Source organism: Simochromis diagramma, unplaced genomic scaffold (genome assembly GCF_900408965.1).
Source record: "Simochromis diagramma unplaced genomic scaffold, fSimDia1.1 OVJJ01000295.1, whole genome shotgun sequence".
Classification (NCBI taxonomy): Eukaryota; Metazoa; Chordata; class Actinopteri; order Cichliformes; family Cichlidae; genus Simochromis; species Simochromis diagramma.
In genome coordinates this window covers 252,657-263,508 of record NW_024386799.1, presented here as the reverse complement: position 1 = coordinate 263,508, position 10,852 = coordinate 252,657, and the positions used below count along the sequence as shown (strand labels likewise).

General features: G+C 38.2%; 1 long non-coding RNA gene across 1 annotated transcript; it reads left to right on the top strand.

Annotated features, from left to right (window-relative positions):
- The first annotated feature begins 2,462 nt into the window (after window positions 1-2,462).
- Window positions 2,463-5,462, top strand: LOC120729358. The gene is made up of 3 exons (XR_005694914.1): window positions 2,463-2,605; window positions 2,742-2,809; window positions 3,320-5,462. It is a non-coding gene; the product is annotated as an uncharacterized LOC120729358 (long non-coding RNA).
- Window positions 5,463-10,852: the final 5,390 nt, after the last annotated feature.

Below are 10,852 nucleotides of genomic sequence, written 5' to 3'. Positions count from 1 at the left end.
CTCAACCGCCGTCGCTATGGAAATGAAGATAACAACAGCTTGGTGCTACCCGTTATTCCTTTATTTACTCTAAAATGATAACCAGCGATAATACGAAATTAAACTGGCCCAGTGTTTAATTATGTAATTAAAAATTGCAAATTTTAGTATTTTATTTTTTACAAATTGCAATATTTATCTACAGCGCGCCTTTAGCGACACGTCAACAGATCTTAAGCAAGGCGATTGGATGGTTTTTACTGCAATGCATCTTGGGAGTCGTAGTAAATGTATCTTTCAACTCACGGTCCTGCAGCGAAGTTTTCGACTGGACACGAGGCAGATCCTAGCTAAGTTGTGATAAACTGTGGGTAATTTGCATGTTCACTGAAATATTAATTTCAGTGATATTAAACTGATATTAAACTTGAAATGTTTTCACAGAGCAGTCTGTGTACCAAGAGAACTACTTCTGCAAAAGTTTATTTCATTTTTTTTGTGATGTATTCTCATGTGTGAGACACTTGCTTGGCCACCCAGCTAATGTTAGTACTGCTCTATTTTAGCAATGTATCTTTTCTGTAATCAATTCAGGGTTTTTTTAACCCTATTCACGTAATTAACTCAATATTAACGACTTTAATCTCGTAATTGATTTTTTTTCTAAATATGGTGTAATACTGCCTCGTAATATAAGTTATTTCTTTGGTCATAAATTATTTTTGTAATCGTTTCACCAAAACAGACCTGAAATAATCCCTACATGTTCCATTTTCATTTGCAGAAATGACAAAGCCAAAAACCAAACCATGCCCTTCCTGTCAGGCCCCAAACACCTGCAACAGGAAGACATGCAGTGGATGCCTGGGCAGCCTGAACCTAAAGGAGGGATTGAAAAAAAACAAGAACAGTTTAAAAACAGTAACTGGGCTGCCTCTGTTAAAAACAACAGAAATGCGAGCAGGGTGGTTAATTCAGCCCAGTTGTCAGTAAGTTTAAAAGTTCTGATCTAATAAGTGGTTGGTCTGGTAGACACTTCTTTATTAATCACAGTTGTCAATGTTTTCTTGTATATCATGAAGTAAGAAACTAACAAGACATGTATATACACATAAAATATTAATTTATAAAGAGCATAAATAAAAAAGTTATTCACATCAGAATAACATCATCACACTAAAGACATCCAACTAGAAAAAACTTGTTAAAAACTATTTTTATTTAAGCTACTTCTGATTTTTAATTTAATCGGCTATTAACTGAGAGACAAAACATTTCAAGATGGATTTGATCATACATTTACAGGTTTGGTCACCATAAATACTTTTTAACTATCGACAACAATAAAACAACAAAGATGTGAAACTTAAAGGTTTGTTATACATCCGTTTGCTTACATGAAAGACTGGCTGCATGTTTTTCTTTGTTGTTCTTGCAGGTTTCAAAGCTACACGCCCTGGGCTACCAGCCAATTCTGTTTCTTGGACAGTTTGACCGTAAGGGCCGTATAGTAGGGGACGTGATCACTCAGATCGAACCAGCGGAAGGTGCTGCACGTGACATCCTCATGAAGATGAGGAAGCTTTATGAACACCTTCTGAGAAGTAAGATATGCTTTGTCCATTATCTGTAACCAGGTGTCCTTATCAGGTAGCCTATCCTAGCTGTCTTTGGGTGATACTCATGGTACACCCTAGATAAGAAGGCAGATCATCACGGGGTACATGGAGACAAACAAGATGGTGAGGATGAGGATAGTTAACAGTCACCAGCTATTCTATTCTACTCTACTCTATTCTGTTCTATTCTATTATTCAGCCAAGGTTCAGACCAGTAACCTTCTTGCTGTGAGGTGACAGCTGCCCTACATGTCCTGTTGCTAACATGAAAATAGTGTTATATCTGCCTTATTACCTCCCCATGTGTCGGTCACATCACCAAAGCTAGCCATACTGAACCTCTGGTGTTACCCACCTGAACAATTTTGTGTGTGTGTGTGTGTATATTATGGTCTTTCACACTCATGTTTATACAAATGTAATTGTACAAATCTTCACGAAAACCAGACCTGATAATTCTCTTCGAGACTTTCTAGTATAACAAATGTTATATAATGTTACCAATATGAACACCAAGATTCTTAAATAACTTATATACTTCTTAAGAGGTCACCTGATTACCTCCCTGAGGTCGTTAGCATCACCGTTGTACAAAACTCCTAAGTCACAGTACTAGCTTGAAGTGTCAAATGTTATTCACTACAAAGTCAGGAAAGTAGTGTCATCAGAGGAAAAAGTCATTATCTATCTGGATTTATAGTCACACTCATTAATTTATTAATTTATTAATCCTCCTGCATCCTCCTCTCCATCTCTGCTTCCTCCTGCATCCTCCTCTCCATCTCTGCTTCCTCCTGCATCCTCCTCTCCATCTCTGCTTCCTCCTGCATCCTCCTCTTCATCTCTGCTTCCTCCTGCATCCTCCTCTCCATCTCTGCTTCCTCCTGCATCCTCCTCTTCATCTCTGCTTCCTCCTGCATCCTCCTCTCCATCTCCACATCCTGCATCTCCCTCAATTTCTACGGTGTACACCTCGGATGTCCCAAACAAAAAAAGGACAAGGAAAGGTTAGATGTTATGGTATTGTAAATGTACAAAACACATGACAGGTTCGTTAAGTTTGTTAAGATTTCTGTTTCTTAATTTTTGCATTTTTTCCAGTTTTACAGACCTCATGTAAATATTTCATTTGTTATTTCTCAGAATGCCGAAAACACCGTACACAGAAGATTTTCAAATATGAAGAGATAGTAGACAGGAGAGTTGTAAATGTAAGTAATTTAGCCTGCTGTTGTGCAGCTTTGTTTGCGTCTTTGGACTTCCTGGATTTGAACTGTGCCTGACTGAATATCCATAAGCTTTTGTATTTGATGAATCTTCACTAATTCAGCCACTGAGTCAGGATTTCGCTCCAAATAGGACATTAAATAAGAACAGACCACCTGATACGACCTGGTCGTGCTGCCTTCCTGATGTTTACGTTCTTTAAAGTCCTCCTGACATCATGCTCAGAAGGAGTGATTGATGTGGAGGTGCTCCTTCCCATTCAGTAACATCTGCTTCAGTTAGTTTTGCTTGTGAGCCACAATGTCAGCAGTGTTGCTTTGCTGACATGCACTCGATGCTGGCAGTACAAGCATTGTAGTGGTTCTTGTGTTTTTGTAAACTAGTTGTATAATATATTGAGCCATTCAATAGTACACAAATGTTTATAAGCTCCTTTTTGTATGCAACTTGCATGTCTTTCTTAATTAATTGTTTGTTTATATCATGTTTTTCAGGAAAAAGAAGTTAAAGTCAAGTGGAAGCCCTGCTCAACATGGTATGTAGTAACAACTTTGTTGGACGGGAACAGACATTCATACTGTTGATAAATAGTTATCAACTCAATTTGAATTCATGTATTTGGACTAAAGTAAATTGGGAGCTTTTAGCTGTCGAGCTGCTCTTCTGTGAGGAGCTTGATAGCTGTCCACCTCCAAAGTCCATTATGAGTTTTGGAGGTGGACATGGTCAACACTTTTAAGAGTAGGCATAAGACTTCACTTCTTTACAGAGCTTATAGTTGGGGCTGGTTCAGCTCAGCCCTTAGTTATGCTGTAATAGGACCAGACTGCTGGGGGTTAGTGTCCCCCCCCCTCTCTCTCTGTCTCTTTCAGGGTTATGCAGGCTCAGTATTGGTTGAAGATGCAGTCACGTCTCCTTTTACTGAAAACTCTCCCCCTCTCCCTCACCATCTGTAAACATACATGTCTCAGTAATGCAGTTCATGCATGTTACTAACTAAACTTCTTCCCTGGAGTTTCTGTGCTCTCTCATCCAGCAGGTTCTGAAGGATCGTGGCTGCTGCTGTGGTCCTGCTTGACATCTACTACATATATTAATACTCTCTGACTTGATTTGATTCATTTATATTACAATGAAGGTGTATAAAGCATGACATGAATATAGAAGATATTTCATCCTAAAAAATTGTCATATGTCACAACCTAAATTCTCCTATTTTGTGTGTGTGGTTGTCGTTGTTGTTTGTTGTGTTTTTCTCCTGACAGTGGCAAAGTGTGGGATGACACATGGGAACCTGCGCAGTTTTACACACAGTAAACCAGGCACCACAGGTGGCAGAGATCGCACAGTTCACAGCTTGTAGTTCAGCATAAAAGTTCAAAATAAAATATTTACTATACATTTCAACCAGTGTCAGTCTCTGTTTCACTCTCTAATTGTGGCTTAAGTACCTAACACATTCATGAATCTGATCCATCAATAATATCTTCCCTGCACTCGACATCTCATAGTTTTACATATCAGCCAACATTATTGTCTACATCCTCATAAATGTAGAAGTGACTTGCTTATTATAACATATTACAAGGTAAAGTAATACTGCACTGCACCTAAAGTAAGTAACACCTACTGTGTATGGGAGCCTAAAGCAAAGTTAACTGCACCAGTACCAGCTTCACAACATATTGTATATTATATGTTTCTACCTGTTTGTAATATGTCATGTTTAGATGCAGTGGCAATTGCACATTTGGAGTTGTGGTCATATGTGGTCTTTATATACAGGGTATTAAAAAAAATTGACATTTTTTGCTATTTTTCTTGTTTGTTTGCACAATATTATTGTGTACATGTTACATATGTAACATTATTGTTAATATTATTATTAGATATCAAAGATACAATTTGATTGAGGGTTTTCCTGTCATAATTTCAATACAAATGCAATTACACATGTAAACAATAGGATCAAAATAAACTTTTAAAAAGTCTGTTGATCAAATGCTGATTTTCAAACATTCTAGAGGAAAACAGAGATAAAATAATCTGAACAGTAACAGTGATTGTGGATGATGATGGAGGCTTCAATGGATTATTCTGTTTCAATCAATAGGTTCGTATCTATGACAATAATTTGATAAGTTTAACAGGTTGGTTTAGGCCTGGCAAAAAAGCAAATATTCACAAACTTTTGTTTTTGAAGAATGCTGATCTTTTTTGGGATGAAGCTATCTGGCAACATGAGACAACCCTTTTAACCTCATCTGTATGTCTATCATGTGGCTATGGTACTGGGTTTTGGTTTGATGCATATGCAGGTTACAGCTGGGGAATGGCAGTATGTTGTGGATTGATTTGGCATGTTCAACCACTGTTACACCAAACTCTCTCACTTATAACATGATAAAGGCCTCTTACTCAGTGTCATGGATTTTCTATACTTTTGGGGACACAGGGCCAAAGTCTGAGGCAATAAGTCAGATCAAAGAAGGCAATGATTCTAAAATGGGAGTTTACTTATGTCATTATATATATCCAGGAATATGTGCCTGAGGATAGTTGTCATGAAATCAATATTAAATCAAAGTATTCCTTAATTACCACAGCTGACACGAGTTCTCCAAAGCTGCCTGCTGTCTCAGGATCTGTCTCCAAAAAGGACCAGGGAGCGCTAACATGTTATGTTTACCGCCAAGTTAGCAGTTTTATTTATATATAGCCACAATCTACCCACAAAACATGTTGAAAGATGCAATGGCAGCATGTGGATGTCAACACAAAACAATCAGTAAGCAAAGACAACGGGATCATTGTTCCTGTTTATTTAGCACCCACAACATTTGTAGTCGCCTTCTGCACAGGGGAAGTCCACACACCGTGTGGTACCACTTTCCACAGAAGGTGCATTCAGTCTGCAAGATTGAATGAGATTGTCAGGTCATTGTCTGACTGTTTATTACTAATCACTGCCTGCTGTACATTCACAGTAACTGCCATCTCCTTATAAATGTTTATTAGATTGACCACACTTATACAGACTGTATATCACAACCAACTCTAACATGTTTGTTTGCAGAGGGAAGACACAGGCAGACTACGCTAACGACATGTGATGTTACAACACTGGTGAATATTAGTGTGTTCACGACATTTTTCGTATGGGCAAAAGTATTGATATCAGGATGGTGATTCTTATGTGTATGTCATTTGGCATTTTGTACAATGTAGGCTGATAATACATGATATCATTTCATTCATTCACAGGTTTATTTGCATGACGCACAAACAGACACAATTGAAAGGTACAAATGTGCATGACACGAATTCAAACGTGGTGCAGATGTGTGTCACAGGTTGATCTGGCTGTAGGCTGTGGCACTTGGCCAGAGGTGGCGCTGGTTGACTCGACTCCATGTTAGTGCACAAAGTAAACTGCTCGCTGTAGTTGTGAAGCAAAAACGCTGAAACCGGAGAAATAAACCGTGCGAGGGGAACGATAACGACGACAAGAGTCTCCCGATCGTTTACTCTTGCTGTCCTGTGAACAACATCGGCGTGGTGTTACTTGTTTGCTGTTTTCGCGATCGCGTCGCGCATGAGGATATCACCAGGTAAACTCGCCACATTTTTAAACATTTTGTTGTTCAACAGCATCAAGACTGACGGCGTGTGTTTGAGATAACCTCACAAGTGTCACAGATGACACATTTGGCTTTTTTTTGCTGGTTTGTCGGTAGGAGCTACTGAAACGCAAGACTGCCACACATCTGTTCGACCAACGCCAGTTGATCTAAACGCCAGTAGATCTGGAACACCGGCTATTGCAGTTAATAATACAACAGCTTCTTGCCATTTTTGTGTTTCTTTTTATCGCTGTGTAACTGATTTCAATTGAAAGCCTGCGTGCGCTAGTACCGCTTGCCACGAGTTCCCAGAATCCTTTGCGGTTCTACCCGTGAATGACGTCACATTTTCAATCTCTATATAATATGCATGTTAAATTTTATATTTGAGGTAAAATATCAAGTCTTTTCAAGTAAACCGGTTCAAGTCCAATTCAAGTCCCAGGTCATTGGTGTAAAAGTCCAAGTCAAGTCACAAGTCTTAGAACATTTTTTCAAGTCAAGTCTAAAGTCATAAAATTAATGACTCGAGTCCAAGTCATGTGACTCGAGTCCACACCTCTGATGTACAGTATGTGGATAAATGCAAATCTGTGTTTTTGAGCCTTACCGGCTTTAGCAGCTACCTCTGCCGCCGTCATGTTGTGCTCATTTTGTCGGATACGGAAAGTCAGTGCAGGACCGACAACGCTGGCAACACATAAACACAGTTTTTCTTGAAAAAACAGGTCTGCATGTACTGGTGCAATCAATTCAACTATACTGCTATTTGCTGTGTAGCCACCTCTGGTCACCAGACCCTGGTTCTCTCCTTCTATAGATGTGTCATTCATGTGTGATGATGTATCCTTACAGAATAACCCGGTGCTGAACTGTGTGTCTAAAGTGTCTAATAAATAAAGAGCTACACCAAAGTCATACCTGCACTGCATTTATGAAATGGCCTCTCAAAGTAAAATCAATTTCAGTCGATGTTCTCAGTCTTTTTTATCACAAACAAATTTATAAAAACCTGCTGGTACAGCTGAGTCATTAAGTGAGATTTTATCCAAACATAGCTGTACCACGCTAGTTGCCAGGTAGAGATGATCTGCAATGTCAGCTCTTAATAAATATATTATATATGGCAGGGGTGTCAAACAAAGTCCAGGGCCAGAATCAGCTCAGCAAAAACTCCAATCTGGCCCACTGGAAGGCTTTGGAAAATATGAAGTACATAGATTTTGCAATTTTAACTGTATTTTCTTAAGATTTACAGAATTTTCATCACCAAACAGGTTCATGATGGATAAACAATTAAATGACAGAAAATGCTAAATAGGTCATTTCTACCATAGGAAAAAAAGAAAAAAAAAGATTATAAATACAGGCCAGTGTGGGCCTTTTACACATCATGTAGCAGAGGCACACTGTTGAAATTGTACTTAATTCACTCATATTAAGATATTTCAAGGATTAAATGTTTAGTTACATTTCTGCACACTGGCATAAAGTGGAGTTTCACTAGTCCGCCCACCTTAAGGTCAAAGTGGGCCGTATGTGGCCCACGATGTAACATGAATTTGACATCCCTGATACATAGAGTAACATTGTTACACGTAACTGTATGAAGGGATTCCATCATATTTTAATCTGAAAATATCTGGCTTTTTAAATTTCCTGTTCTGAAAACTCAGTTTTTAATTTCTGTCATGGAGAACAAAAATCAGGCACCGGGTGAGAGCTCAGCCTATACTTTTATATAACACAGTGAAGTTCAATTGATTATTCACAGATTTTGTTATTAATTATTCACAACGTAGGTCCAAGTTTTCTTGTCTTCTTCCCCGTTTGCCTGAGTGTGTCAGAGTGCGCCGAGCTGATATCAGGCCACTTTTGTGTTTCTTAGCAGAGAGACCTCCTTAAATGATCGTGTGTCACAACTTCACCGTTTATTTAGATTTATTTTAATAGTTTAAATATATTTCAGCAAAACTTCTGCTGTGTGATGATTTCAGGAATCATCAACAGCTGATACAGAGTGTCTGAAAGGACCCTAAACTAAGAAACTATGGCTCAGTGTTCAAAGGACTGAATAATCCACTGCATCAGTAGTGTAGATATCAGTGTCAGTATTGTGTTGGATCGATATTAGAGGAACAGGATCGATGCTTTAGTTTGGTCTTTTTCTTCCAAGTATAGACATTGCTCTTTTTTCATGAAAAGGCAGCTCTGTTTGTGCAAGCATCGACCCCCCCATGCATTCACACGTTCTTTACTTAAGGCTGTAATCGTTTTCGTATTTTATTCTCCAGAGCAGGTTTTGTTTTTATAGTGGCTTTCTATCTGCCTCTTTTTTCTAATTAAATTGGTGTAATGTGACTGGCCATGATGGAGGTCTTTATCATTCGGAAAAGCTATAAAACTTACAAAATTACAATTGTATTCCGTTACGTTACTCAATGAGAGTAACATATTGTGAATACTTTGGATTGCTTAATATTTTATCATGCTTTTTACAACTACATGAATGCACTATTGCTGTGTGATTTATTACTATTACTTTTTTTTTGCCTGTCCCGTTTGGCTCTTTTGCATCAGAATTGTTGTCTAAAGGCAAAGAAAGATGCCCAACGGATTTACTTTACCAAATTGACCATCCCAGCCTTGCCGTAATGGTCCATTTGATTCACCTTTTATTGTTCATTTTATTTTCACTTACTGAATACGGGACAGACTTGACTGGGGGAAAGAAGGGGACTTATTTTTTTGTAATTCAACATGTTTTACGTGTGATATAGAATCTCTGTTGGAGGAGTACATTTTATATGGGCAGCTTTTTAAACTAACTACCTTACTAAACACACCGTAAACTGAGAGTCACATCTCTACAAGAATATCCGCATTTTAATTTGGTGATTTAGAAAATGTCTAAATGTTGTCATACTTCACTCTAATCTGTTAATTAATCTGTTTTACACTGCTGGAAACACGAAACACACCAAGGATTCCTGTAAGGAGAGTAAACTTCAATGTTGCAAATAATTAACTGCTAAATAAGTCTTAGTCTTTGTGCACCCGACAGTAGCCGCATAGATTTTAGACAAGCTTCTTATATGATATTCATTATTTAAGGGCTTAAATGTATACGGCAGAATCGGACCCAATAAATCAAAAGCAGACCCCGTTTTAAACTCAACGACGAGCATATGATTAAACTCGGAACCGGGTGAGTTTATTGGCACGGAGCGTTCAATAGCACCATACTGGAGAAGAAAATCTTCAACCTCCTCAACCTCATATGCGGGGACGCCACTGACCAATACCGCGTTTGGTATTTTAACACCTAATGACTCCAACAAGTCCATGTTCATAGTAATATGGTGAGATAGTGAGACTGAATGTACACAACAATATTATACTTGACACAACCTCCTGGCTGGCTCGCCACTAATTTGTCTTATGTAGCAAGTACATAAGCTAAAAAAATGTAAGTTGGTTATGAGTAGTTGGGCTAATTCAGAAGATATCAGATTCGGCTCTAGGAGGTGAGTGAAGTACAATAAACATACAACCACAGATATTGTGATTACAGTTATTATTGAAATTTGAACCTTCTCATTCCCTCGTTACCAGTGTTGGCACTAACGCGTTGTGTGTCAAAGAGAATCATCAGAATTAAAAATATATTATATTTTATAGTAATGGACATAAAATCTTGAAGTAAATGGCTTAATATAAAATTTTACACACAAAATTGAAAATATCCACAAGTGCTCAATGTTAACACACGGCATGTGCCAAAATAAAGGAGAGTGGAGTCAAAGATATTTGCAACAAACAGACCTCACAGTAATCCTCTCTGTACTCTTGAGAATCCTGTGATTACTTTCCTGAATTCATGGTTTCAAGGAGTTTTACATTCACTATGACTTTAGTATTTACTACTATTACTTTTGTTTGTAATGTGTCTTGGGAAACTGTGGGGTCATAGGAAGTGCAATAAATTGTAACCTCTGAAAAGCAGACACTAAGCAGGGAGTAGCAGTGATAAAATCGCATACACTGTCTCATCCATTGTAATAAATTAGATTAAAAAATAACAAAGACATACTGATGTCTGATGTGTCTGCCATCCTAACATAACTTAAAGACGATTCTTGGGAATCTCATTGTTGGTGCAAAAAAGTATTTAGTCAGCCACCGATTGTGCAAGTTCCCCCACCTAAAATGATGACAGAGGTCAGTAATTTGCACCAGAGGTACACTTCAACTGTGAGAGACAGAATGTGAAAGAAAAATCCATGAATCCACATGGTAGGATTTGTAAAGGATTTATCCGTAAATCAGGGTGATTAAGGTCGGATTATGTTTACGCTTTTAATGACTGCTCGCCTGCTGGGGGACAACAATACCCCATCAGCC